This window comes from Hemicordylus capensis, chromosome 4, assembly GCF_027244095.1.
Source record: "Hemicordylus capensis ecotype Gifberg chromosome 4, rHemCap1.1.pri, whole genome shotgun sequence".
In the NCBI taxonomy this organism is placed as follows: Eukaryota; Metazoa; Chordata; class Lepidosauria; order Squamata; family Cordylidae; genus Hemicordylus; species Hemicordylus capensis.
The window spans coordinates 250658407-250686253 of record NC_069660.1 but is presented as its reverse complement, the minus strand read 5'-3'; the positions used below and the strand labels follow the sequence as shown (position 1 = coordinate 250686253).

The 27847-nt window shown below is 41.8% G+C and overlaps 1 long non-coding RNA gene across 2 annotated transcripts; it reads right to left on the bottom strand.

The window, feature by feature from the left end:
* Window positions 1-254: 254 nt before the first annotated feature.
* Window positions 255-27847, bottom strand: LOC128324950 (uncharacterized). Of its 2 annotated transcripts, XR_008307176.1 has the most exons (4): window positions 27701-27847; window positions 25838-25900; window positions 14531-14682; window positions 255-1445 (listed from the first exon to the last, which is right to left on the bottom strand). It is a non-coding gene; the product is annotated as an uncharacterized LOC128324950 (long non-coding RNA). The 2 variants fall into 2 exon arrangements; XR_008307175.1 differs by lacking the exons at window positions 255-1445; window positions 14531-14682 and adding an exon at window positions 15815-15926.

Genomic DNA, 27847 nt, shown 5'->3' with positions numbered 1-27847 from the left:
ATTCACATGACCATATATACCTGGGTACAGCCTCTGACCTGGGTATACATGGTTGTGTGAATGGGTGTACACACACCCCCATCCACACAACCATGCATACTCAGGTCAGAGGCTGTATTCAGGTATATATGGCCATACGAATGGGGTTACTGCCTCCTCCTCCTTCCACATTTTTGTCTTATACTTTTAAATTCAAACTTCCAAGTATCCTCTTTACATATTCACTTCACCTATAACTTTCTGATCTACTTTTCTCACTCTGAAAAATCCCAATGTGTTGACTAGCTTAATATTTCTGAGCCAGTATTTCCAACTGCACTGAAAGAACTGAAGTAGGAGAACAAGTTTATCTGCAGCTGCTAAATAGAGAGTGAACTGGCACAAGCCCTTAAGGATTACCCCAGTTCCATTTCTCCTCCTTCATCTCTAAAAATAATTCCCAGTAACCCAGAGATGTGAACAAAAGCCAGCCCTTCTTATGAATTTTTATTCCCTTCAGAGACTTATGGTGTTATAAACCAACCACACTATCTAGGAGATAGCATCATCTCCCTGCCTTATTAATAAGACCAAGAGGCAGAACTTCCTCATCTCATGCTGGTAGTGAGACAAACAGTTATTGGTGTAGGTAGGTATTGTTCACTCCAGGTCATTCCAATAGAGACTTTGATTATCTGAGACATCAGAAAATAATGATATTCATTACTCTTCACAATCTTTGTCACAGTGACAATAACAGACTGTAAAGTATACAGTACAACCAGTATAAACAGAGCACAAGCAATTTCAATAGCATATTCAAGGGCTGCGTGGCAACACTCCAGAGAGTCAACAAAATAAGAAGCTGAACTTGTAAAACTAAGCCCTTAATTTTTTGAATTAAAGCACAGGTGAACAAAGCAGATAGGTTATCCCTCCCCCCACCTATGTGCTCTTTGTCTCAGCTTACCCAATAAGAGCTTATTTTTAGGATTAAAATGATAAGCATGGGTTTCACACACAGTCTCTTGGGGATTTCTGAGGTCATGCCCTCTCCGTATGATTTACCATTATATGCAGAACATAACACCAGATATCCAAAGAGCACCTATACTGCATGCAAGGGAGGAAAAGTTCTTATTGTTCTGTTTGCAGAGAGAGCCTCAAAGCTCTTTAAGCTGACTAGAGTTTTGCCTCTCTGTTGATTTCTTGCAAGAAGAAAGGAAATGCTGTGAGCTAAATGTGCATGAGAAATGGAGACCATTTTCTTTGTTCCGAATCATTGTTTTTTTAATCTCAAGAATATGAGTTCTTGACTTGTAATAAATGCATCTTCCAACATAACTTAATTGTGAAAAAACGTTGTCATTCAGCCAAGGCAAAACTATCATGTTTCTGTTCTGAAATTGGTGCTGTTGGTTCCTTGAAAATGGTGACAGAGGTTTCTGTGGTGACTGACAAGATACCTGCATCAACAAGATAGATGGCAACAATTGAAAAAGTAAAAAAGAGATACCCCCAAGACCTCAACCAGATGGTATCCGCAGCACAATAATTCTACTGAATGACATGAATGACTTTCAGGTAGCCTTGGCTATATCCCCATGACAACCTGAGTTTCAGAAGTCAATGCTACATTCTCCACTTATTGTTTTTTCTCTCCTCCTGACAAGAAAAGCAAATTAGTCCCACCTGGTATTGTCTGTGGCCTGGTAGATTTTCTTTAAATCTTCTAGAAAATATTTTTGTTTGATCACAAGAAATATTACAAATTGTAAAGAACATCCAACAGATTTTTATTTTGAACCCTTATTGCTCAGTGTATCCTAACGCTCTCTTTGGTTCTTGAAATGGGATTGAATGAAAAAGGGAATCTAGTAGGATAATGTAACATGAAAGGGGTTGCAATGAACTATAACTAATTAGAATTGAAATTTTTTTTCAATTAATTGGTAAATTAATTGATTAAAAACCTTTTGATTATCTAAAATGGTACATCCAATTAAAATGGCAATAAAGACACACACAAACACACACTATTGCTTGATTTGCTTGGAAAAAATGGAATCCAGGACTTTTGGAAAAGGAGGACATTTGTCACTTTGGGGAGGTATCACAAAAGTGATGAAGCAGTTTTAGGATTGGGAGAGTGGCTTACCAGTGCCAGATTGGCTTGCTTTCTGTCTTTTTGGACAGAAAAATGACACCGTTTCTGTGGATGGAAGCAGCACTTCATCTTAGCTTCCAGCCAACATTTTATTTCCCAGAAAGCACCAAGGAAGTGCCATTCCTTGGTGCATTCAGGGAAACAAAATGGTGGCTGGCAGCCACTGAAAAAGGAGCAGAGATAAAAATGGCAGCATTTTCAGTTTTTGAAAGGCAAAAAGCTTGTTCCCACAATCCTCGTCTGAGTAGGACAAGTGTTCAGCCAGGGTAGAAGAGCCAATTGTACTCCCAGTTGGTGATCATGTCACCAATTGGTGATCAATGGGGGGAGTGATCATGAGGGAAGTGGATGCTGGGTAGAATGAGTGTACCCTACCCAGATTCTCTCCCCAGAATTTTGCCGAAGGTGGACGGAAAGTCCCAGCTCCCACACACCTGAGGAGAGAGTGAGGTTGGCTACATTCCACTGCTGTCCTTGTCAGAAGACCCTATTCTGTCTCTGACCAAATCGACATCAGAGGATGACTGCCAGAGGATGGAGCTGCAATGGAACCATTAACTGTATGATTGCCAGTAGGGAAAATAGTTTTGGGGGCTTATAGTGTTTTATGTCTTTTAAAAAGTTGTTGTATTTATTGTGGTGGCCCAGAGCCTCTGGATGGGATGGTTTATAAATGTAATAAATAATAAATAATAATAAACAAAATAAAATATAGACAGGAAAAGGCTCAAGTGTCCACAGCTTCCATTGAATTATATAAGAGAAGCTGTTCTTTAGGCAGAAATATGTAGGTGAAAGTAAAGTGTGCCATCAAGTCAATTTCAACTCCTGACGCCCACAGAGCCCTGTGGTTTTATTTGGTAGAATACAGGAGGGGTTTACCATTGCCTCCTCCCATGCAGTATGAGATGATGCCTTTCAGCATCTTCCTATATCGCTGCTGCCTGATATAGGTGTGGAAACATAACAGGCGGGATTAAAACCAGCAGCCTTGTTAGTCCAGCATTTCCCCACTGTGCCACTTAAGGTGACACTGAAATAAGTAGGAGGAGAAACTGGGTTCCTCATCCAAGAAACTGGGTTAACCAGAGGAAGATTTAGTCCATACCCCAGTGATTCCTTGAATACCTCATTTTACTTGTCACTGTGTGAGTGAATAGAAGCCATTCATTTACATGACAGAAAGTAAAGTCCTTGGGGATATCATTGCTGTAGGGCTGAACAAAAACTTCACTTTGCCCTCTGGTTACCCAAATTTCTTCAGGAAATATACCATGGGTGTTGCAACAGATCTCTTGTTATGCGTATGTCTATATTTCTCCTTTCCATTGTCCCCTCTTCCCTGCCCAACTGCAAATTTAACTTGTATGATCCTTGGGGCAGAGACTTTATGTGGATTATTATATAAAGTGTCATATACACTAATTACTACAAACATATATACACTATATATACACTATAACATATATACAAACATATATACACTAATTACTACACTAGTTACTACAAACATATTCATATGAACAATCTCTGGCTTTGGATTCTCAGAGATGGATTGCTTTTCTGGTCTTTGCAGTGCTTGGGCTCTCTCTTTGATCTGCTCTCAACCACCTGTCATCGCAACAGGCTTTTTGTTAGCAGCAGTAATAAATAGGGACACCCTCAGTATTTGGATGAATGAAGCAAGCATTCTGCAGGTGAGCTGTCAATATTCTTAATTTCCTTGAGAGCTATACTTTTTTGAAGTTATGTTTGCTAAACAGCCCTCCTCACTCCATCATAAGGACAGAACTGAACTCGGGGAGCTTTTCCTTTCTCTCCTCCCTTCAGAGGCAGCTCCTGGTGTTTCCCTCTTTAAGTCCCACCCCTTTGAACTGCTGAAATAGAATCCTTTTCAAGTTTAAAAGTTTTCTGGATGCAATGTATCACATTATTTTAAATGTATAAAAATGTTGGATCTTTAAAGCCTACCATGAGCCGAAAGAAACTGTGCATCTTTTGGGGATGTGTTTGGTACCTGCACAACCATCAGCAGTTTTGACTTAAGGTGACCTGAAAAAAAAAGTGACCGACCAGCAATGAAGGCTGGATAGCAATTAGGAGAAGCTGCCAGATGGTATGTGAGCATAGGACTGGCACTGGAAACAAGAAGAGTAGGCAGCCGTGCTTACTTTGATGACAGATTTACTGCCTGGAAAAGGCTTGAATGCTCTTGTGGTGTTTTCCCCAGTGTTCTAATGGGAAACTAAGAAAGTTCATATTAAAAACTTCCCATCTACTAGAGTCTGGAGAACTGTAATCCAAGTTGAAAGCAACCTTGTTTTCCTGAACAGACTTGGTTTTTCTGTCATGCAAACATAACCCTTTCCTTGCATTGCCTTCAGTTCTGAAATAGGCATGCAATTCTGCAGAATAAAATTACAGAAGAAAGCTATCTGGATCGGCATGGACAAGCTATAAATGGCCTTCCACATTGGTGTGTGTGTGGTGTTGTTGTTGTGTGTGCTGCACATAGAGTTCTGAAATAAGAATGTTTCATCATGTTCTAATAATTGTGGCAGCACAGCCTGAAGGACATAGGAACATAGGAAGCTGCCTTATACTGAATCAGACCCTTGGTCCATCTAGCTCAGTATTATCTACCCTGTCTGGCAGTGGCTTCTCCAAGGTTGCAGGCAGGAATCTCTCTCAGCCCTGTCTTGGAGATGCCAGGGAGGGAACTTGGAACTTTCTACATGCAAGCATACAGATGTTCTTCTCAGAGCAGCCCCATCCCCTAAGGGGAATATCTTACAAGGGTTCACATATTTAGTCTCCCATTCAAATGCAAACCAAGGCAGACCCTGCTTAGCAAAGGGGGCAATTCATGCTTTTTACCACAAGACCAGCTCTCCTCCCATATGCTCCCTGGGCAGGGTTTATTCTGCAGCTGTTTGTTGGCATTTTAGGAATCTTTCTACCAGTTAGCAGTCACTTACTCCTTACTAGTCTCCAAAGGGCCATACAATAAAAGTCCATTAAAATCACATTTTAAACCTTAAAATAAGTTAAACTAAAAAAACCCTCCATAAAATATTTATTTATATTTGTGTTGCCATACAAATAGTTCTAGATTGGATTTTCTTGTTTCCTCACTGTCATATTAGAGATACCTGGAAGCTAAAGAACTCATAAGAAAACTCTCTTCACACCGAAAAATACACTCAATCGCTCAACATACTACTACTACTACTAGTAGTAGTAGTACTACTACTACGAGTAGGAGACTTGTGTTGAAAGGAGACTTGTGTTGAAAGCACAAAGAAAATGATTGGTGAATCTATCTAGGAAGAAAATTGTTCCTCAGCATTGTAAGTGATATAAAACTCCTCTGTTGAACCCTTTCTAGAGAAAATTCTATTCAACCAAAATACAGTTGAGAAGGAAGAATGTACTTGAATGTCACTCCTTACTGAAGTAAAATTTTGTGATTTTCAAGTTAGACAGAAGTGCATTGGAAGTAAAGTATTACAACTACAGTGGTCCCTCGACTTACGAAGATAATCCGTTCCGAACGCACGTTCGTAGGTCGAAATTTTCGTAAGTCGAAAAGCGCATCCACGGAGGTCCGGAAACATTCGTAAGTCGAGGAAACTGCATCTAAAAATTTGTAGGTCGAGGAAGCCGCATCTAAACCGGCAACGACTTCCGGTATTTTTTGTCGTTCGTAAGTCGAAATCTTCGGATGTCGAGTACTTCGTAAGTCGAGGGACCACTGTAGTAAAATTAACCCTGAGCATATGAGGTCCATTGATTATGGATTGCCATTTTCTTACAACTGATGGTATGTGGTCTAGTATATAAAACCTTGATCATAAACATACTACCCTTGATAAACATCATTATATATATTCTTGTTAATTACATGCTCACATTCAGCAGTAAATACTACCACTGAGAACTCTCTGAGCACATAAACACTCCTTAAATGTTTGATAGTAATAACAATATCAGGGGAATCCCACAATTGCCATAATTGCAATTGTATAGTATATATCAGAAGTGGTGCATACAATCTTAACCATTTTGATTTACTCTGCATAACTGAATGGAAACTGTAAATTATTTCTTAAAACAAAGCAAAACAACAACATCCAAACTGTTTTCTGGCTCACAAATGGGCTGCAAGTTGAACACATCAGGAGAGAAATCAGTAAATCCTGTTCAATAGTGGGCATGCAGACTTGGGATTGTCAGCGTGTCTTTTATGTCCAGTATCTATAGTCAGAGGGCTAAAGAACTGAACAATAAAAACCATAGGGACAACCACGAGACAGTTCTAAGATAGGCCACAAGAGTTAAGTTGTCATCTGTACATTCGCAAGATTTCACAAAATAATATACCCATGTCCCTTCTGATTATTAAAGTCAAACCAAAGTGTGGTTGCAGTTCTTGGGCAACTTTCCAATTTTGTTCAGATTTATTATTTGAGAAATGAATATGTGTCGGTCTTGAAATAAAGTCGCACTGTAGGAGCTTCTTTTCACATGACTACTGACCAGCACAGGAATCACACACAGCTTTCTCTGCACTTTCTATATAAAATAGCCTGCAGGATAAATCCTTAGTGTAGGAAAGTGGATTGCACTGCGGAGGATAGCACATTATTATAATCTGGAAAATATTGCCTTTGAAATCACTAATGTTGTTTCCATCATTACTCTGCACCGAACATGATCCCCATGTTTAATTATTATTCCTTTTTCGTATCAGCAACCTTCACTGAAGAGCTGCATGGCTTTCACTGGTGGGAAATATATTTGGGTTCATGAGTGTATATAAATATGTATAATATTCTTTAGAAATCTGAGCTGCAGATTACAAAAGGCAGAGTCAACAAAACAAAGCAGACTGGCTTGGGTTATCCTTTTGCCTTCAAGTTTTGATTAGAAATCTCAAGGAGAGTAAAGCAAACCATAGGGCAAAGGAAGCAGCCAGAGTAAAGTAAAGTAAAGTGTGCTGTTGAGTCGGTTTCGACTCCTGGTGACCACAGAGCCCTATGATTGTCGTTGGTAGAATACAGGAGGGGTTTACCATTGTCATCTCCCACACACTTATTCTTAAGGGACATGTTTAAGGAGTTATACACATTCCATTATTAAACTCACATCTGTGTATGTAGCATTATCATAAAATAGTCTCTATAGAGGTTTTAAAACTACATACAAAGGCAGCCCCACATAGAGCGCATTGCAATTGTCAAGCCTGAAGGCTATCAGCTGATGCACCACTGTTTTGAAATCTTTCTCTTCAAGAAATGGACGCAGCTGTTGAATCAGCCAAATCTGATGGAAAGCACTCCTGGCCATAGCCTCCACCTGAAATACCAAGAGCATCCCAAGCTGTGTACCTGTTCCTTCTGGGGGAGTGTAACCCCATCCAGCACAGGAAGATCTAACTCATCCCTCAAATTCCGATCCCCCACAATGAGCATGTCTGTCTTGCTTGGATTCAGCTTCAGTTTGTTATCTCTCATTACTGCCCAAGGACAGGTATTTAGGGAATTAATGCCATATCATGATGGTGATGATAAGGAGAAACAGATTTGGGTGTCATCAGCATACTGATAACACCTAACACCTTGCACCAAATCTCCTGATAACCCTACCCTGCGGTTAAAAAGCATTGGTGACAGAACGGAGCCCTGAGGGACTCCATATAATAGCTCCCATTTTGAAGAGCAACCGTCACCAAGCTCCACCATATGGACTCTGCCTGAGAGACAGGAGTGGAACCACTGCAGAGCAGTGCCTCCTATCACCAACTCCCGCAGGTGATCCAGAAGGATAATAATAATACCATGGTTGATGCAAAGAGTTCCAGAAGAACCAACAGAGTCACATTCCCTCTGTCGATTCTCTGGTAAAGGTCATTCATCAGGCTGACCAATGCAAACTCAACTCCGTAGCCTGCTCTAAAACCAGTTTGAAATGGGTCTAGATAATCGGTTTCCTCCAAAACTGCCTGGAGCTAGTTAGCCACCACTCTCTCAATTGTCAAGGTCTGGCCCACGGCCAAGGAAGTTCACGGCTTGGCTGGACGCTGTTGACTGAATGACGTGCGTTGAATCTCAGCAATGAGTAGGAGTCTGGTGCTGTAATTTATGGAGCAAGCTGAGAGCTCCCAGCTGGTAGGAATTTACGGCTTGTCAGCCCTCAGCGATAGGCGTTTGCTCCTCCTAACAGCTTCTAATTGCATCCTGCGTTTAGAACGCCTGCGTTGTTGTGGTGTCAACGGTGTTTCAATGCCTAGTTCTTCCTCTGATTGGTCTCTCACACTTTCTGCTGATTCAGGCTGCTGTGCCTGTTCTAAACCATCAGCTGGATCTATCACAGCTGTCTCAGGAATGCTGACAGCCAGGCGCTGCCCCTCAGACACTCCTGACTCGGCTGGAAAGCTGCCAGCCTCCCCTTCCTCCTCGCTGTCGAAGCTCAAGGGCATGACATCAATCACCTTGCCCAACCATGGGAGATTGGAGACCAGCCTATTACTCTCCATCACTGAGGGATCTAGGGAAGTCTTCTTAAGAAGTGGTCTAATCATTGCCTCTGTTGTAAATCTGTCAGGCTAGCCAGACAGACTGTAAAACAGGCAGAGGCAGAAGTAGAATAGCAAAGTCTTATAGGAAGAAATTCTCCAAACCACGTTTAGTCCAAGTCAAATCCAATCAATTCAACAGAGACCAAATTTAAGTCCATGGGCAAGGTCAACACAGTCCAAAGTCCAAACATGGTCAAGGCAATACATGAACACAGCCGATTAGCTCACAGGAAATTGACGTTGCTATCAGCAGGGTAGCTGTGGTGCAGTAATCTTAAATAGGCTGACCCCAGGTGCTGTTAAACAGAGTTCCTGAGTCAGCAGCTTTGCCTCTTGTTCTACACATGCAGTTCTTTAACTCTTGCTGTCTCTTGGACTGACGCCTCTCCACAGCTGAGACTGGTCGCGCCTCCTCCACAAGAGCTGCCTCACCCGGCTCTAACTCATTTTCAGCTCCCCGTGCATCTGACCCACTCTCCTTTGCAACTTCTGCTCCTTGTCCTCCCGCATCTGCTGTAACCTCCATCCCCTCCTCCAGCTCCTCCTCGGAGTCTTCCAGCATGCCCATGACAACCTCCTTCAAACAAGGAGGCATCCTACCCTCCCTCAGTGATGAGTTAATGATATTAACTAGGCCACCTCCAACAATTTCCCTGCTAGACAGAAGCAGCCAAGTTGGGCAAGGATCCAGAGAACAAGTGGTAGGCAGCACCACCCCAAGCAGCTTGTCCACATCCTCAGGGATCACAGATTGAAACTGATCCGATCTAATACTGCAAGAGGCATTGCTGGACACCTCCTTAATAGACTCTGCAAAAACAGTGGAGACCATGTTGGCTCAAATACAAGATATTTTGTCCACAAAGAACCCATTAAAAGTATCACAGCAGAACAAAGTCTCCGGGGACTGGTTCAAAATTGAAGGAGCCTGAATCAAACTCCTCACAACCTGGGACGACTCTACTGAATACAAACCTGCAGAAGCAATGCACGCAGACCGGAATTGGTTTTTTTGCTGCATGCACTGCTTCCGCATATAAGAATATAAGAATATTCTTCCTCATATAAGAATATAAAGAGATTTAAGGTACATATCTCTACACCAATAATGGGAATTATTTATTATTTCCAAATGGTACCGCAACAAACCAGTATCTTCTGAGGCACTCACAAAGCCTGCATGCCTTCAGTAATTTCCCCCCCACTGAACAACTATTTTCCTTTGATCCCTTCAGACTGCTTTTCACAGCTCACTTATACTTGTACCGCAGACCCAATGAAGTGGATCACATTATACCAGTGCTGTTCATTTAAATGGGATTAAATCAGCATGAATGATCTTTGAATTATGCTCTGAAAGATTGCAAATGTGAACACTTAACTTGGAAATAAGTAAAATTAACTGCCAATGAGATTAGTTAAGTGCTGGTGTGCAAATGAGGACTTCTCAGATACTTTTCAAAACTTTACCTACAAGTTTTAATGCAGCTAGAAAACCAGGACTAGGCTCTTCCAGAGAGTATCCTCTCAGAGTTTTCTCCACAAGACAAGATAATTCATTATGGTGAAAGAATATCTGAGAGTGGGTTCTTCTAGTCACTCCCTAGCAAACAGCTTGCCAGTGGCAGATGCTTCTCACAGCTTTGGAAAGTCAGAAGCGCCTTTTCCAGAAGGGGTATTTCTTGCTTATTTTCCCACAAGATTTATTTTTTGAAAATTCCCTTGTCTGTTATGAATTGGAAACCTAATTCTATTTACCAGGAGGAAAAGAATAATACCTCCATGCCTCATACAAACATGGGAGCAAGTGTGATTTCATGCTCTCAAATTCCTTTGAAACAGAACAAGTGCAATCTCTGAAATGGCAGCAGTTGTCCTCATACAGAAGTGGTCAGTTCACCGCAGAATTTTTCCATGCAGACATTTATGAATGCACAACCATGAGGAGAAAATAAGCAAAAAAGAAAAGAAAAGATTTCACCTGATGGCATAGGTACAGAGGCACTTTCTTTCCTGCAAACTCCCCGCCCCCTGCCCTGGCCTAGCCTTGAGAAAGGATTAAAGAATGCCCCATTTACTTGTAAAGGGGAATCCTCAAATATACCTGAACTGACCTGCAAAATGGTTTTTAGAACCGGGACCAGTCAGAACTTGGACCAGCCAAACCCGGCTGGTTCAATTCAAACCACGGTTTGAACTGAGCCAGCATGCAAACCCTAGCCAGATCTGCTATTTCCAGGGAAGTATGCAGCTGGCATGCAACACAAATGTGTGTATAGGCACTTCTGGTCATGGCCACTATCTGACTAGCCAGGGAAAAGGCCAGGTCCAGGAGTATTCCCAAGCTTCAAAACTGGTCCTGCAGGGGAAGTACTACTACCCAATCTAGGAAGAGTTATTCCCTTGAAGGTTATGTGACTGTTACTCATTAGAGAAAGGGAGAGGGTCAGGAGTGTAATGTGACTTATGCAGGCACGCCCATCAGTTAGTATAGCAGCACATTTTTGTCCAGTGTGTGCTCTCTCTCTCTCTCTCTCTCTCTCTCTCTGTGTCTTCATCTCATTTCTTTCTACAGGACCAACACCAGGCTGCACTGGACCCTGCACTGGACCCTGTTGTCAGGGCTCCTGCACTTACAGCTTACCAGGTGGCAGGTGAGTGGGCAGCAGTTCCTTTCCCTTTCACCTATAAAGGATGTGGAGAAGAAGAGGAGTTGCTGCTTTCAAGTCCTTCAATGGCAACTCCTCCTTTTCCCCTTCCACAAGTCAATGAGATTTTTCTCAGTGGCCCCATGACTTGGAGCAAGTCCATTGTTTAGAGGGAAGGGGATTGGAGGAGCTGCCATACAGGTCACTTGCCTTCCCCATTGGTCAATGGGCCTTTGAAAAAAGAAGGGAGGCAAGGGCCTTTAGATGAAAGTCCATTGGCCAAGAGGACACATGAGAGAATGAGTAACTGCTGCATGAGTCTATGGGAGTCTATGGAGACCTCGCAAGAATGTATGGACCTCTGTGCCCATTGACAGCTTGGGGTGCCCGGCAGCAAAGACAGTGGCAACATGAATCTGTCTACCAACTCATACCATTGCTGCCACTGCGGAGGTCAACCAGTTGGGCAGGTTTGGGCTCTTGGAACTGCCTTTCTGACATTTTTCATTTCTTTAGCTCCCCATGCTTTCCTATACCACCTTAATCTTTCCCCCTTCAAACCATTTACCTTCTACCAGTCCTAGTTCACTTCTTTCATACCTTTTTGTCCTGCACTCAGGTTCATGTCCATCCCTCTTTCAGAAGTTTAATTGCACATGATACAGGATCTGAAGCAGAGGTCAGAGACATCCTAAAAACGTTTTTGAGAATCCCTGCTCAATCCTTCAACTCAGATCATGACTTGACATGATGAAAGAAGGCCATACCATTTTGAATGTTAATTATACAGGTGAAACTCGGAAAATTAGAATATCGTGCAAAAGTCCATTAATTTCAGTAATGCAAATTAAAAGGTGAAACTGATATATGAGACAGACGCATTACATGCAAAGCGAGATAAGTCAAGCCTTAATTTGTTATAATTGTGATGATCACGGCGTACAGCTCATGAAAAGCCCAAATCCACAATCTCAGAAAATTAGAATATTACATGGAACCAAGAAGACAAGGATTGAAGAATAGAACAATATCGGACCTCTGAAAAGTATAAACATGCATATGTATTCAGTACTTAGTTTGGCCCCCTTTTGCAGCAATTACTGCCTCAATGTGGCGTGGCATGGATGCTATCAGCCTGTGGCACTGATGAGGTATTATGGAAGACCAGGATGCTTCATTAGCGGCCTTCAGCAATTCTGCATTGTTTGGTCTTATGTCTCTCATCCTTCTCTTGGCAATGCCCCATAGATTCTCTATGGGGTCAGGTCAGGCGAGTTTGCTGGCCAATCAAGCACAGTACACTGTATACTTTTCAGAGGTCCGATATTGTTCTATTCTTCAATCCTTATCTTCTTGGTTCCATGTAATATTCTAATTTTCTGAGATTGTGGATTTGGGGTTTTCATGAGCTGTACGCCATGATCATCACAATTATAACAAATTAAGGCTTGACTTATCTCGCTTTGCATGTAATGCGTCTGTCTCATATATCAGTTTCACCTTTTAATTTGCATTACTGAAATTAATGGACTTTTGCACGATATTCTAATTTTCCGAGTTTCACCTGTAGTAGCTTATTTCCTTGTCAGCATTCAAGCCTAAAAATCATACAAAGAATCATTTCTACTAGTGCAGCCTCTGTCACGATTATCATTTGTAATCATATAAGTCTTCTTAAAATGGTTAAAAGTCAGGCATACACTGTGCTAAAAATTTTCAGATCAAAACTTCCAAAAAAAAAAAAGAAGAAGAAGAAGAAGAAGAAGAAGAAGAAGAAGTTTTGAAGGTCTTGTATGAAACACAACAGAGCTTGGAAAGGTGGTCTCCATCCTGACTGATGAGAAACAGTGGTCTGAAATATGTCCATCTCTACCAACTCATTGAATTTTCCTAGACATATCCATTCATGCCAACTAAGAAAAACTTACATTTAAAATTAAATTTCCACTCAACAGAAATAGTGAGTGATACTTTAGCCATAAAAGGTTCTTTGGCAATGGTCCCACAGAAGTTCAGTGTGTCCAATTTTTAAACGGTTATAGTCATAGTTTAAAGTTGCTATGGATTTAAGGAACTGGCCAGTAGATTTTAACTTTGAAGTGACAGCCAGATAATTTATATTGATCAGTTCCAAATAAGCAACTCAGAAGAGTAAAAAAGCCCAGCCTTCTTCTGTTCATAATTAACTTGATACCACCACACAGCTTTGCTGTTGTAGTTTCTTGGCATGCCGTCTCTTAGTATATATGGGTTTTGGCTGCTTTTACATTTAATTTGCATCTGAAATACAACATCTGCCTTGAAATATTAATTAGTTATAAGGCCTTTATTAAATAAGCCAATACAGAAAGTTTTGATTAAGCTTTGTTAATTTATTGCTCCTCTGATGTTTATTTAGCACACTAGTCACTATTGCACAGAGTTTGCCATTTGATGCAGTTGCCAAGATGTAGTTCTTCTACAGCTGCATGTGGTTTCACATTAGAATAAATCAAAAGTCTATATGTCTGATTAGAATTCCTCACATTATGCCCATTCTCCAGAGGAGTTCAAGCCAAGAACTAATCAGACATGCTCCCATGCTGTTGGTCATGAAGAATTCAACTGAGTGACCACATTCTAGAGTCTATCTACAAATGTCCCAGAACAGGCGTCCCAGAATGCTGTGATTATTCTAAAGACATTCATGCTGAAACATTTGACAAGAATTTTAATGTTGTGCTGAATATGCTGATTGTTCAGAAGATTGGCGTTACATTGCTTTAAAAGACACACACCTAACCTTTCCCTGCTCAAAATGGCTGAATGGATTTTTTTCAAACAATTTAAAGCTGAAAGTCAAGCATTAATTTAAAAAGGCCATTTTTAATATACACAAAATATATAGCCATCATTCATTTAAAAAACCCACTCATAATACATCCAACATGTTATGAAATCTGAATGTTCACCTAGAAAGAATAGAAAGTCCAAACAAGTTTTTTTCTAGAGGAATGTACTTGCAGTCACTGGCAACATATTTTTATCTGAGCCAATTCCCCACTCAGTGGGTTGGTGCCTGCCTGTCAGCTTTGTTCTTCCAGGTTGCACATTATTTCCTCCATGTGATGGTCATGTTTTGTGATCCCTAGACAGTCACACAAAGGAAGTACTGACCTCATGTGAACTGGTGGTTTTAACAGTCCTGGCTTGAGGGAAATTATCTCTGATACCCACTCCATCTCACTCATAGGACAAGATTGGTTTCCCTTTCTTGATGGAAAGCTTTCAGAAGTTGCTTCTTCTTACATCTTATGGGTGAGTTCTACCTGCAGATGAAAGGGAATACGTTGGCAGCAAAAAACCCACATCAATCCCCATTGGTTAATTCTCACTATGTGACCACTGTCGTGCATGGGTAATGGTCACACAGTACCATGATATGCTTGTCAAAAGTACACAGCCCTTTTAAAAAGTACACACACTCTATGAAAAGGGATAATTAATTGTGTGTACACAAGGTCAACACTGCTAGTGAGGGTGAAATAAGTACAAACAGCTACTACAAATGATCTTAAAACTGACTAATGTTGCAATATGATCTTGAATATTCTCAGACGCAGGCTTTTGAAACTCCCTATGGCTTTCTAACTCCCCAACCCCAGTCCGCCATTACCACTCCCTGGCTCTGACATGGCTCTTCTCATGCAGGGGCAGCTCCCCTATGAGATGAATGGAGGTAATTGCCTAAAGTGCACCCCTGGGAGGCCTTTTTGGGGTTGCAGAATGCACCCTTGCTGCCCCTGCTTCCCACCTGGATAGTCCATGCTGGCCCCAGGAGGGCCGAAGCTGACGTAACTCCGCCCCCCAGTGGGACATGTGACATAATTCCATACAGCTAACATAATTCATTAGTGCCACCCCAGCTTACCTCCCAAACCTGTATGCCATTACCAGTCCATTTGGGAGGCTGCCTGGGCTTGTCCATGCTGGTTCAGCAGTTAGCAGTGGTAGCAGCAGGAGATCCCAGTGGGAGGAGAGACCTCCTGATGCCACAGCTGCTGTCTACTGAGCCAGAGTGGCTAAGCCCAAGCAGCCCCTCAAAGCCAGACCTATGGTGGCAATGTGTTGCTGCTTTGTGACTGGCTTTGGGGTCTGGACAACCTGAGCAGCTTCCCAATCCTGGGTGTGCAGCAGCAACACACTCTGCAGAGAGTGGTGCCTAGGTTTGTAAGGCGGGTTTGGAATGTGGATAGGGTTATGGCTCTAGCCTTGGGGCAGAGAGCAGCTTTTTATCTGGCAGCCTCCGGCACAAGCAAGCATTGGGCTAGCACTCTTCTGAGGTCTCTAGCCCAGAATTTGGATCTGGTGACTTAGGATGCTAGTGAGTCCAAGAACCCCAATGCTGTAATGTCTAGACTAGCCTTTGGTCTGATGTGTTCTGATCTGCAAAATAGGACTTACTGATTTAAGGTATTTTTTTCTGAAATAATACAGCTTGTAATACTTGCTTGTTTACAGGTCTGTACTCTGAATTCTCACAGATGGTTCTTTTGAAGGAGGATAAATGGTCCTGATAAAACAAGCGCAATAGGATTTGCAGCTGTGAAACTTGGAAACAAGCTTTCGTTATTTTTATCCTTTTCAAGGATCACGTTTAGTAGGCAAAGTATTCACGTGGCCTACAAGCCTCCGTGCAGCAATAGGAGGTACTAGATGACCATACAACACACCACAAGAAGAATTATTGTGAAGAAGTCTCAGGACCTTTATCATGTGAGTCACGAATTGTCTCAGCAACTAATGAAGTATAGAAACAACTTAAGTATCTATTATGTATTTCAGACAAATGTCTAGCTATACACATGTATATACAATTGGGATATGTAATAATTGTGTCTGATGCATCTTTCAGCTTCTCCTAATTTATTGGGGGGGTGTTGGTTAATTCACAGATGCACATTTTGACAAACAAGTATCAGCAGTAACAACACATATGGTTTTCACCCTTAGTTCAGACTTGTAAACATACATGAGTAAGAACGAGTTCAAGAAAATTTGAAAGCCAATATACTCAACGCAAAAGTGGCAAACATGCCATTAAGCACTGCTATTAGTGCCCTGTTTTGAGGGAAGTCTAGAAGCAGATGTGATCTATCAGCTAACTGAGCTTTCAGTTTCCACCTCAAGTGCCAAATTGTGAATGTTGGTCAGTCTGTAATACACATGTCTGTGTTTACATAATCATAGATCAGAGTCTTGCACTAAGTCAAGAACTGTGCAGCATGAACCTAAGCATGTTTAGGCAGAAGTACATCCCACCAGTAAGCCTTATTAGGGAGTAGATGTGCATAGGATAACAGTATTAACAGAGATAACAGAGAGGAGAGCTGGTCTTGTGGTAGCAAGCATGATTTGTCCCCACAGCTAAGCAGGGTCTGCCCTGGTTGCATATTGTTGGAAATTCTCTGTGGTGAGAGAATCCCTTTCTCATTATAGCAGAGTGCAAAGAGGCACAACACAGCGGATTAGTTAAGCATGCGTGTGTGCTGACAGTAAAGTAACTTGGAGCCAATTCATAGTTTCAAATCAAGGCATTTATTAAGGAACTCCATTCTAGATAGGAAAGTGAGGAGTTAGGATCTCTAATCTATCTATCTAGCTGGATGCAGATGGATTCTGCATCCTCTCTGCACATATGGTGCAGGGAGAGGCCATGTGGCCAGGTAGGAAGAGAGAGAGAGGAAGGAAGTTGAATCCCTGAGATTAGCAATCTACATTTCAAAGGGATAGCATCAGAGCAGTGGAGAAGTGATGACAAATGTCTTGACCCTCTAGCCCTCTGACTTACTAATCTGTCCTCCACTGTCTGAGGCAAAGAGAAGGCACAAAGTCCTTTAACTTCCAACACATATGAATGGGAGACTTGATGTGTGAGCACTGTGAGATATTCCCCTCAGGGGATGAAGCCGCTCTGGGAAGAGCAGAAGGTTACAAGTTCCCTCCCTAGCTTCTCCAAGATAGGGCTGAGAGAGATTCCTGCCTGCAACCTTGGAGAAGCTGCTGCCAGTCTGTGAAGACAATACTGAGCTAGATAGACCAATGTCTGACTCAGTATATGGCAGTTTCCTATGTTCCTATGTATTAGCCTCTTGATTTGTTCCATAGGCATTGATTAGAAGTGCAGTGTAGGAACCTGTGTTTTACATAGTATGTTATCCAGCCTGGTTAGGAAACAAGGGGAAAGGCCAAGCAATAATTGTTGCCTCTCTGTAGTAAACGGGCATTTTTAATGTTGTTGGGTTTTTTTGCTTAGCTCCAGTGGCAGTTTGTACACTGAAGATAAGTGCTAATCTAAGTTTTTAAATTAAAAAACTCCCCAAACAATACCACAATCTATCAGATTTCAGGTGGCCACTGGAAAACACCTATCTTACTTTAGCTAATGCTATATCTCTCTTAAGCCAGAAGTTCTTGAAGTTGGGACCCCTGGTGTTTTTTGGACTACAACTCCCATCATCCCCAGCCCCAATGGACTTCAGTCACTGGGACTGCAGATGATGAGAGTTGTAGTCCAAAAACACCAGGGCCCCCCGCCAAGTATGAGGACCTCTGCTCTAAGCATTCTGCCTTATAGATTTTGTTAAGTGCTCTAAAGCTTCAAAGATATGGTCATTTAAAAAATATTTTTATCCTACGTGCTCATTAGGAGGGCTGTGCATCAAATTGTAACAGTAATGGAATCCAGTTCAATACAGTCCATATCGGCAACATTTCCATCATATTGGTTTCAGTTCAAAATTGCTATATTGGCACCACCCAACACAATATTTTGGGCTGTACTGTACTCTTTCTGATGATCGTATAGCTGTTGTCATGTTGATTTTCCCTGTTGCTGATATCATAAAACTTGTTTGTTGTTGAATCTGATGATGCCCAAAACATAGCGGGTGCAGGGAGGGAGAAGATCAGTTTTGTGACTGACATCCCTGCTTCAAGGAAATTCCTCATCCAACATGCAGCTGCTCAGGGGTGTAGCTATAATTGAGCAGATGGGTTCAAAGAACCCAGGCCCCACAGCTCCTGAGCCCCTCCCAGTTCCACCCCTCCCTATTTTCTTCCTTATCTCCCTCACTCTGAGGGGCCGCCAGGGAGAGGGGTGAACACAGGCCCCCTCTCCCCTAGCTATGCCCCTGTAGCTATTCAAAGCATGCTGCAATTGGATCATCTTCCTGCCAATCACAGTGCTTGCAGGGAGGGATGTAGAATAGTATAAACTTGGGTGCTTCTGCCTCCATGCCCTTGGCACAATGCTACTCATAAAACACAAAATGCCTCCAAATCCCTAGGGTGCTTCTGCTCACAATTGCAGCTGCTCCCAAACCACACACCTCCAATGCCCTGCCTGCCTTCTTCTCAGGCACTCTGATAGCCTTCACTTTGGCAAACAAAATCCTCCCAGGAGGAGCTTGCATTCAAACATTCAATGTAAGCAAGGTTCTAAGCAAAGCAGAAGTGTGAAGGGAGGGGGAAGATTTTCCCTGCTTCTCAGAACCCTGGCACTTTTACATGAAATAAGAGTGTTATCAAGCCCTTAGTTTATCACAACTGAAGGTCTGACTTTATCACAACTGAAGGTCTGACTTAATAATATTCTTATAGATATTTTTATCAATTTCCATTATTTCCTACGGGCCATTATATCCTATGGACCAATGCACTGATACATCCAACAATTCAATCCAGGCTGTTACAATTATCGGTTGCATAATTCAATCATCACTCATATTGTATTGGAATCTGATCAGATCCAATAATTGGTCCATGCACAGCCCTACTCATTAGCATTTACATGAACTGCAATGTGGGGAAAAATCCCTCCATATCCCAAAATTAATTACTAGGCTGGTTCTGATTATATATCTACCAGCCTGTCCTAAATGCATTGGACTCGAGCATGGGCATGCACATCTCCCCTCCCTGCGCACTGTTCTACTGCTGCCTAATCACGGGGAGGAGTGTCATCCCAACTTCTCTAAACATGAGAATTAGATTCTAGTGAATGTGAGGCTTATGCTGCCATGGAGATAAAGAGATGGGAGAAAGAATTCGCCTGTTATATTTCTGCATTAGATAGCTTTTACAGGTATTAGGTCACTGCTAAAACAAGTTGGCCAACCTATTTGGACCTAGTGAACCATGGCTGGCACATATGCCCATGGAGCACAACAGTGCACAGACTTAATCAAAGACAGACTGAGCCACAATTGGTTTTTCTTAATTATCCCGATGTTGCCAGCTGTAGCAATCTTGCCCTTTGACAGGTGCCTGGCAGGAAGAATTCAAGAGCTGAAGCTTTCCCAATGCAGAGATGCAATGATGGAAAAGTCTACCTGTTGAATTTCTGCCTGCCAGGCATCTCTTAAATGCATGTAAGCCCTGCCAGAGATAAATTGGTAACCCTTTTAATGTTTAAATTCTGCCTGTCTTGATTTCTAACTCTGCAGAGTACTAATACTTATAGTTGAAAAATTAGCATAGAAGAGAATTAATGCTCTAAAAAGACTTTACTTTATTTACCTAAACGGTATTACTTTATTTACCTACCTAAACTGTAGCTGGTTCTTGATGTTGTGTAGGCTTTACCGGCACTACTAGCCTAAGAATGTTTACTATTACGTTCCAGTGAATGCAATTGTCCTTCCTAATGTGCTTACAATTATAGCCTTCACAACTTAATATAGGGACTGGTTTCATGCATGATAGAAAGACAGAATGAATACATAACTGGTTGGATATCATATTACCATTATATGTCCACAGATTGCTTAATATTGAATATCATTTCTAGGCATCAACCCCCCTACCTGTAAGGCAGGAAATATTAATGAATTATCCATCAGTTTTATCATGGAGATTAATGAGAAATAAATTATAAAGCATATTAAAAGTGTTATAGAAATGCTAAATAATAGATCAGTGTCAAGGATTAGCCCTCTCCCCTCGCTCCAATTATTTTATTTCTTGCTTTTAAAAACCTGCTACCATCCCTTTTTTAAAAAAAGATTAATTCATATGGCAGAGCTAGGGCATTTATTGTACTTAAGTATATTTTTCTGCTGAAAGGATGTACTATAAATGCAATCTGCATCAACATGACAAAGAAATTTGCAGACAGCACCAGTAGAAAATTAGCCTTCTACTGTCTTTCTGTACCAGTTGGGGCCACGTTTCCAACTGGAAAGACAGACTGATTTAATTGAAAAACTCAGTCTGCAGTTAATTATTCTTTTGTTCTTTAGATACACAAAGAAATTCTGGCATGGTATGCGTAACTTCCTTGATGAATCCTTTTTTTTTAAGTAGGAGGGGAGGAGAAACACCCTAGATTACATTTGTTATCATAATCAACATTAGAAAATGCAAAAATGAAAGAAAGAAAGAAAGAAAGAAAGAAAGAAAGAAAGAAAGAAAGAAAGAAAGAAAGACCCTCACAAAAACAAAAGCAAGCCCACAATAAAGTTGTAGAGACATTAATACATTATTAATGGGGAAACCATCTTTTGTTCATTATGCCCTGAGGGAAGATTACACTTCAGTATTTGCCAATGCATATGCATCACAGAAAATAGTGTTATATTTATTAAAATCCACAACAGGGTTCTAAATATTTTATGACCTGTCAGTTTTCATTTGTTATTTTTTTTTTTACCATAATATTGAAATAGAGTCTTGAAATTGAATGTATGCCCTATTTTCCCTAGGAATTGTATTGGTTTATCATGCTGTTTCCTGCGATGCCACCCTCAAATAGTGGGAGAGTCTGCACAGTCTTTCCACAGGTCAGGTTTCTTCAGAGCAAAAGTCCAAAAGCAATACCAGCACCCAACACCCCATATAACATGTTTCTCTCCAAACAGCAAATTCTTTTCAGCCAAAGAACTCCAAATGAAAAATTCGCCTTCTGTAAGCCTCCCTGCAAAAACATTTGCTTTTCACCTCAGAGTTACAAACAACAACAACAAAAAAAAAAAAACCCACCCCAAAAACCCAAACAAAAAAACACACCCAACTTGTTTTTCAGCCCTCAACAAGGCAAAGCGACTCCAGTACATTCCCAAGTGGCTGTTTAGACAAAGAACAGCCTAATGGCTCTTTAGAATGTGTTTTCGAGGACCACATCACAGAAAATAGCCACTTCACTTAACCAAGCAACATTGCTGTATTGTTTACTAGATCTGGACTTTTGGAATTCACAAGGCAAAAATCAGATATTTGCCTGATTTTTCCAAGGATTAGAGAGCTAATATCGATGTTTTAAATAATTGCATGAGACACATATTAGAAATATGCCTGTTTCCATTCCCAGCCTCTCCATGAACTGATTGAATTGATCACTGCATCACAAAATTGCTACAGAATGGAAATAAACCAAGAGTAAAGTAGAGATCATTACAACTCCTTGATGAAAAATGGTGGTGCAGTTTATCCAAATGATTGCTTCCTGCAATTCACTTCCCTGCCTTTATGTTGGATTGCATCAAGGATGATTAGATCAAATGATTACAAAGTTTTAAAGAGGAATTGATAATTAATAACTTTTTTAAAAAGTAGAGCAAATGGCTCACAAAATATCAGACTGCATTTGGAAGAAAAACATTTATGGTGTTCAACAAGGAAGGAAAGGGAGAGAAATATATTCATTATGTATAAGAAAATATGCATATGTATTAAAATATGTAAGCAAATGTATATGACAGAATTAGAACATTAGCTGAATTTTAGGTGCTTTTTACAGTTAGAAGAGCTGAAAGTTAGGGTATGGGGGTGAAGTGAGGCATAAGTGAAGCATAATTTCTGCAATGCCTTTTCTCTATTTTTTGACAGACGGTGATATTTACAGGGACCATTCTTGTTAAACCTTCTGCCAAGTTGTAAACCTATTCTATTATTAATAGTAGTGTTAGAAGCAGTATACTATTTACTAGTTATATAGCCTGTCTTTCTACAGAAGTCTTTAAGGGAGCTTTCAGCAGGAAAAATACAACTACTACTACTGCCTCTGCCACTGCTGCTGCTGCTACTACTACTACTACTACTATTACTACTAACAATAATAATGACTAAAATCAGTGGTTCCCAACCTTTTCATCATCAAAAGCTTTTGTGGACCACCATGTAACCAAGCCGTTGTAATTATTTTTAACAAAGCATATGGCTGACAGGAATCAAACATATATCTAGGGGTATTAAAAACGCAGCTATTTCTAATAATATATGTTGTTATATTACCCAAGAATGGTTGTGAAGTGAATTACATTGCAAATAGTAATGTAATATTGTATATTATATATAAGAGGTACATGGGATTATATTATTATTACATTATCTCCCCTACCCATGGACCACCTGCAGTACTTTCGTGGACCACTAGTGGCCTGCAGACCACAGGTTGGGAACCTCTGGCTTAGATACTGTGCAGGTAAACAGAATTATGGGCCACGTGTGCTGGCTGTGTGTATTAGAGATATGTGAACCAGCTCAACCTTGAGCTGTTTCAACATTGAACTTGGCTGGCTCAAGGGCTTGACATCGAACTGGCCTTGAGCTGGACCAGCCTTGGTTTGGCTCGAGGTCAAGCTGAACCCCCTGGCTGGTTTGGGAATTCTAACCCAAAAATAGCCAGCTCTGGGGGGAGCTGCTGTGGCTGTGGGGAAGTCTTGGCAGTTCCCCTCCTGCCGCCGGCCTCCCCTGGTCTCAAAATGGCCCAGTTAAGTCAGTTTTTGGCCCATTCTGGGCCTCTGTGTAGTGGCGGTGGCCATTTTGGAGTCTGCCACGCATGCACAACATTCACCTGCATGACCTGGGTCAAACCACCCAAACCATGCCATTTTTAGACTGAGGGGAGGCCAGCAGGGGGAGGGGCAAATGCTGGGGAACCCCCGTGACCATGGCAGCAACCCCCAGCTGGTGAGCCATATATATATATATATATATATATATATATATATATATATATATATATATATAGTTAGTTAGTTAGTTAGTTAGTTAGTTAGTTAGTTAGTACCCCTGAACTGGATCAAATTCAAACCAAACCCAGGGGTGTTCGGGGATATGCAAAACTGAACATGCCCAGTTCTGTTCGAGTCTGGGTCGGATTCAAACTGAACCGGGTAAACAGTTTTTGTGCACAACCCTAGTGTGCATATGGAAAGTCTGTCGACACTGTTTGTAAATGTGCAGAGCTTTCCTGGTCTTTAAGGATCAACAAACACCAATTTGCAACAATTAGGTTGTGCAATATTATTTTATTATTTTATTTTATTTTTATTTAATACATTTCTATACCACCCATAACGAAAGTTCTCTGGGCGGTTTATAAACAATAAAAACAGCCAATAAAAGATTAAAATATGTCAACAATTAAAATTAAAAAGTTAAAACTATTAAAACACAATTAAAACACAATAAAAACACAATTAAAACACATATGAGGTGGCTGCCCAGTCCATTAATCAGGGAACCATTCCTTCCTTCCAGCTTGGCAACCACAATAATTAGCATTCACGGAGGGAAAAAACATTTTTTGATTCTATCCCCATAGTGAACATATTCTGAAGAGAGATACAGTGTGTGTGTGTGCACGCGCACACACACACACATGCAGACGGTACTATCCAAGGAACACAGAACAGAGAGACTCTGCCTTGCCTTATTACAACCTTTCCTTGGTAGTTGTATTAGCTCCCTCTGACATGGAATTTCATTATCAGTTTGCTTACATGGTACCCTTGCATGGTTCCCACCCCTAAAGTCTTATGTTCAAAGACATATGGGACCTTCATCAAGCCACATTCACCACAGGATTTGTGCACACCAGAAGAGTGATCCAGGAGAAAAGAATCCATGTGCATAAGAGATTGATGAAAACACTTTGGCCTTTTTTATTTTCCCAACAGCAGTTCTCAGCATCAAATCATGAAACCATGTTTAACTCTATTCTCATGTAAAACACAACTCAGTAAGCAATGCTGGTACATACTGGGGCTATTCTTACGATCACAAAAATCGGGCTAGGAAAATCCTAGCCCGATTTTTGTGATCATAAGAACCACTGGGCTCGCAGCAGAGCCCGGTGGTTCTGGAGCGGCTAACCCGCTCCTGTAGCCCACCCCTTAGCCCGGGTTTGCGGAGCGAGCGCTCCGCAAACCCGGGCTATCTGCTCGTGAGTAGCCGCAGTGCGGCTACTCATGAGTAGAACCCCGGCCAGAAGGCTTAAAAGCAGCCTCCCAGCTCAGGGGTCTCCCCAGTATGCCTTGCGTGCTCGCGCAGGGCACACTGGGGCTTCTGGGGGCCACGCGGCCCCCGAGCTCCCCAGCCCCCGCTGGCTCTGTCTCAGAGCCGGCCAACGTGTGGGCAGCCAATCTGGCCACCCAGGGCTCCCTCCCCGCTCACTTCCCAAAACCAGGTCTCACGGATTGTGAGACCCGGTCCACTATCTAGGGCTGGGGTCAGCAGCCTTTTTGCAGTGGCATGCCAACACTGTAGGCAATGACCACAGGATACCAGCCATACCCCTCATGTCTCCTGCTGCTTGCCTCTCCCGGCCAGCTCACAACTGGTTCCCTAGCTGTGAGCAGGGTTGTCCTTAGGGCATGGCAAACAGGGTGACTGCCCCCTGCCCTGCTCTTTTAACCCCCATTAGAATTAACTGGAAGGGGCCCACACTGGCTGATTTGCCCCAGGCCTTGCACCCCACCAGGGCTCTCTAAGGGCAACCCTGACTGAGAGGTTTGTTTTCTAGAAAAAGCAAGCCTCCTAGCTAGCAAGCCAAGAGAGGCTGAGGAGGAAGTATGTGGGAAGGAGGCACAGTGGCTGATGTTAGGGCGGGGCCACTCTGCCTCCTTCCCGTGCACTTCTCAGCCTCTCTCTGTGGCATCCAGTTGGAGTACCACAAAGAATTGCTTTGCTTGTCACTCTTGGCATGTGTGCCACAGATTGATGACCCTCGCTCTAGGAAAACTAAGGGAAATCCAGCACACTATTGGTGTGAACTCAACAGTGAGCTGCAGTCACTGGTACTCTCACTGGTACTGAGTACTCTCTGTTAAGCATACTGAATTTCCAAATATATGCTCCATGCTTTACATTTAGTATATACCTAAACAAATGATGCATGCACCTAATGGTGCGGTAGTGAAGTAACTTGCCTAGGGAGCAAGAGGTTGCCAGTTTGAATCCCTGCTGTTATGTTTCCTAGACTATGGGAAACACCTATATTAGGTAGCAGCAATATAGGAAGATACTGAAAGGCATCATCTCATACTTTGTGGGAGATGGCTATGGTAAACCCCTCCTGTATTCTACCAAAGAAAACCACATGGCTTGTGGTCGCCAGGAGTCGACACTGACTTGATGGCACAACTTTACCACAGTGACTTAGAGATTGATCTCCAACCCAGTCTCTGATATGAATTTTACCTGTGCCATAAATTGATTGGGTAGCCTTCAGCAAGCCATCCTCTCTCAGCCTCAGTTCCACTTCTGCAAAATGGGGATAATGATAATAATACTGATCTAACTTATACAGTTGTTGCAAGGCTTATGACACACTAGCCTATATGAAGCACTTTGAAAATCTAAAGCTCTATATAGATGCTAAGTGTTACTATGATTAATGTATGAAGTTGTAAGAAAATCAGTTGTAAACAAGTGCTAGCCCAGAATTCCCCTATACACTTTTGTATGAAAGTGGCAGAGCTTTTTTTGAGTTGAGAGCACAATTTTTTTTGCGGGGGGGGGGGATTTCAATTGTGCTTCTCCTGGCCCCATTCAGTTGGTGACATCATGACATAAAATTGTTCCATATGGCATACTGGGGGAAACAACATGGTGGCCACCAGCTAAAAAGTGGATGGGGAAGTGCTGATACATTTCACCCTACATCAAAAAATGTTCTCTCCCCAGGGGCGTAACTAGGTTGGAGTGGGCCCTGAGACAAGATTCTTAAATGGGCCCCCCCCCCGCTGAGAATTTTTTTTAATAATAATAATAATAATAATAATAATAATAATAAATTTGATTTCTATACCGCCCTTCCAAAAACGGCTCAGTGCAGTTTACAAAGAGAAAAAGGTGCCTCTTTGCCCAGTTAGCAGGGGACTTTTATTCTCACATTTCTGTCCTCATTCAAAAGATACAAAAAACAGATGTACAAAATTGAGCAAATGAGAAGAGAAGAATTATATGGGAGTAAAACCTTTTTTTAAAGGAGTCAGGAAGCGCATCTTTGGAGGCTCAAATGGATACCTTGCAGGCACAACTATTTCCAAGTCAAAAATTCCTTTTTCATATGGTGTATTTGCAAAACCAAGGATTTGAGCTTGAAGTTCATCTAAGCGACTTCCAGTCTGCCAGCAAGTAATACCCGGTGGTGGCTCTGTGGACAGCAGATGCAGCTCCCTTTTCAATGGTGAAGCTCTCTGCATTGTGCTCCGTTTTCGAAGAAGAGCTCTAAGAGCAGAGCCGAATGCGCTCAGGGGTGTAGCAAGGTTGGAGTGGGCCCTGAGAAGAGATTTTAAAATGCCCTCCCCCCCAAAGTCCAGGGCCTCCACACACCCCAGGCTTCCAAGGATTTAAGTCTGATATTTCAAAATAAGTATGCTGCCAAGAAATACATTTCACTGAATACACACACACACACTTCACAATATATAGTGATATACATTGAATACTATATATTTGTGCTACTTTTAATGCCTAGAACACATTAGAAACACTAATTATTAAAATGGGCCCCTTGCTGCAGATTAGCAAAGGAGACTTTCAACCATGCAGGGTGAGCCTATGTTTGTTTTCTCAGAATTCTGAACAAATTCAGTAAAGTTTGATTGCAGGAGGTTTTTCACAAGAGGCTTTTAAAGCCCTTTAACACACATCTCCTCTGGAATGGAGGTGCTGCATTCACATGTTGGCCAGATTTACCCTAAGGGGAAAAAATATAAAAGCACAACACATGCGTCACTGTTCTCACTCACGTCTCAGTTCTCACTCAGACCTGGGTTGCAAAACAACTTGAACATAAGTGTATTTATGAATTAATTAATTAATTAATTAATTAATACATAAATTTGTTCCAGAAGTTTTTGTAATTTCCTGCTATGAAACAAGCCACTTATAGGACTTTTTAGAGGTTTTTTTTAAGCCAGCAAATTTTCCAATCAGTTTTAAATTAAATATTCAGAGACTTCTCAGTCTCCCCCCCCCCATCAAAGCCCTATGGCAAGCAGATCCTTATATGGGGGGTGGGGGGAGTGTAACCACAAAAAGGAATTCATATTCTACCTGGCAAAGGCTGAGCTGTCTGGCCTGGGAAGAGGGTCTGCTGCAGAGAGCTGTAGTGGCCACTCTGACTGCCAGCCTTCTTCCTGGGGCTTGCCAGCCTACTCGAATTCAGGCTTTACTGAGGCCTACACGGAGGCCTCCCTGGAA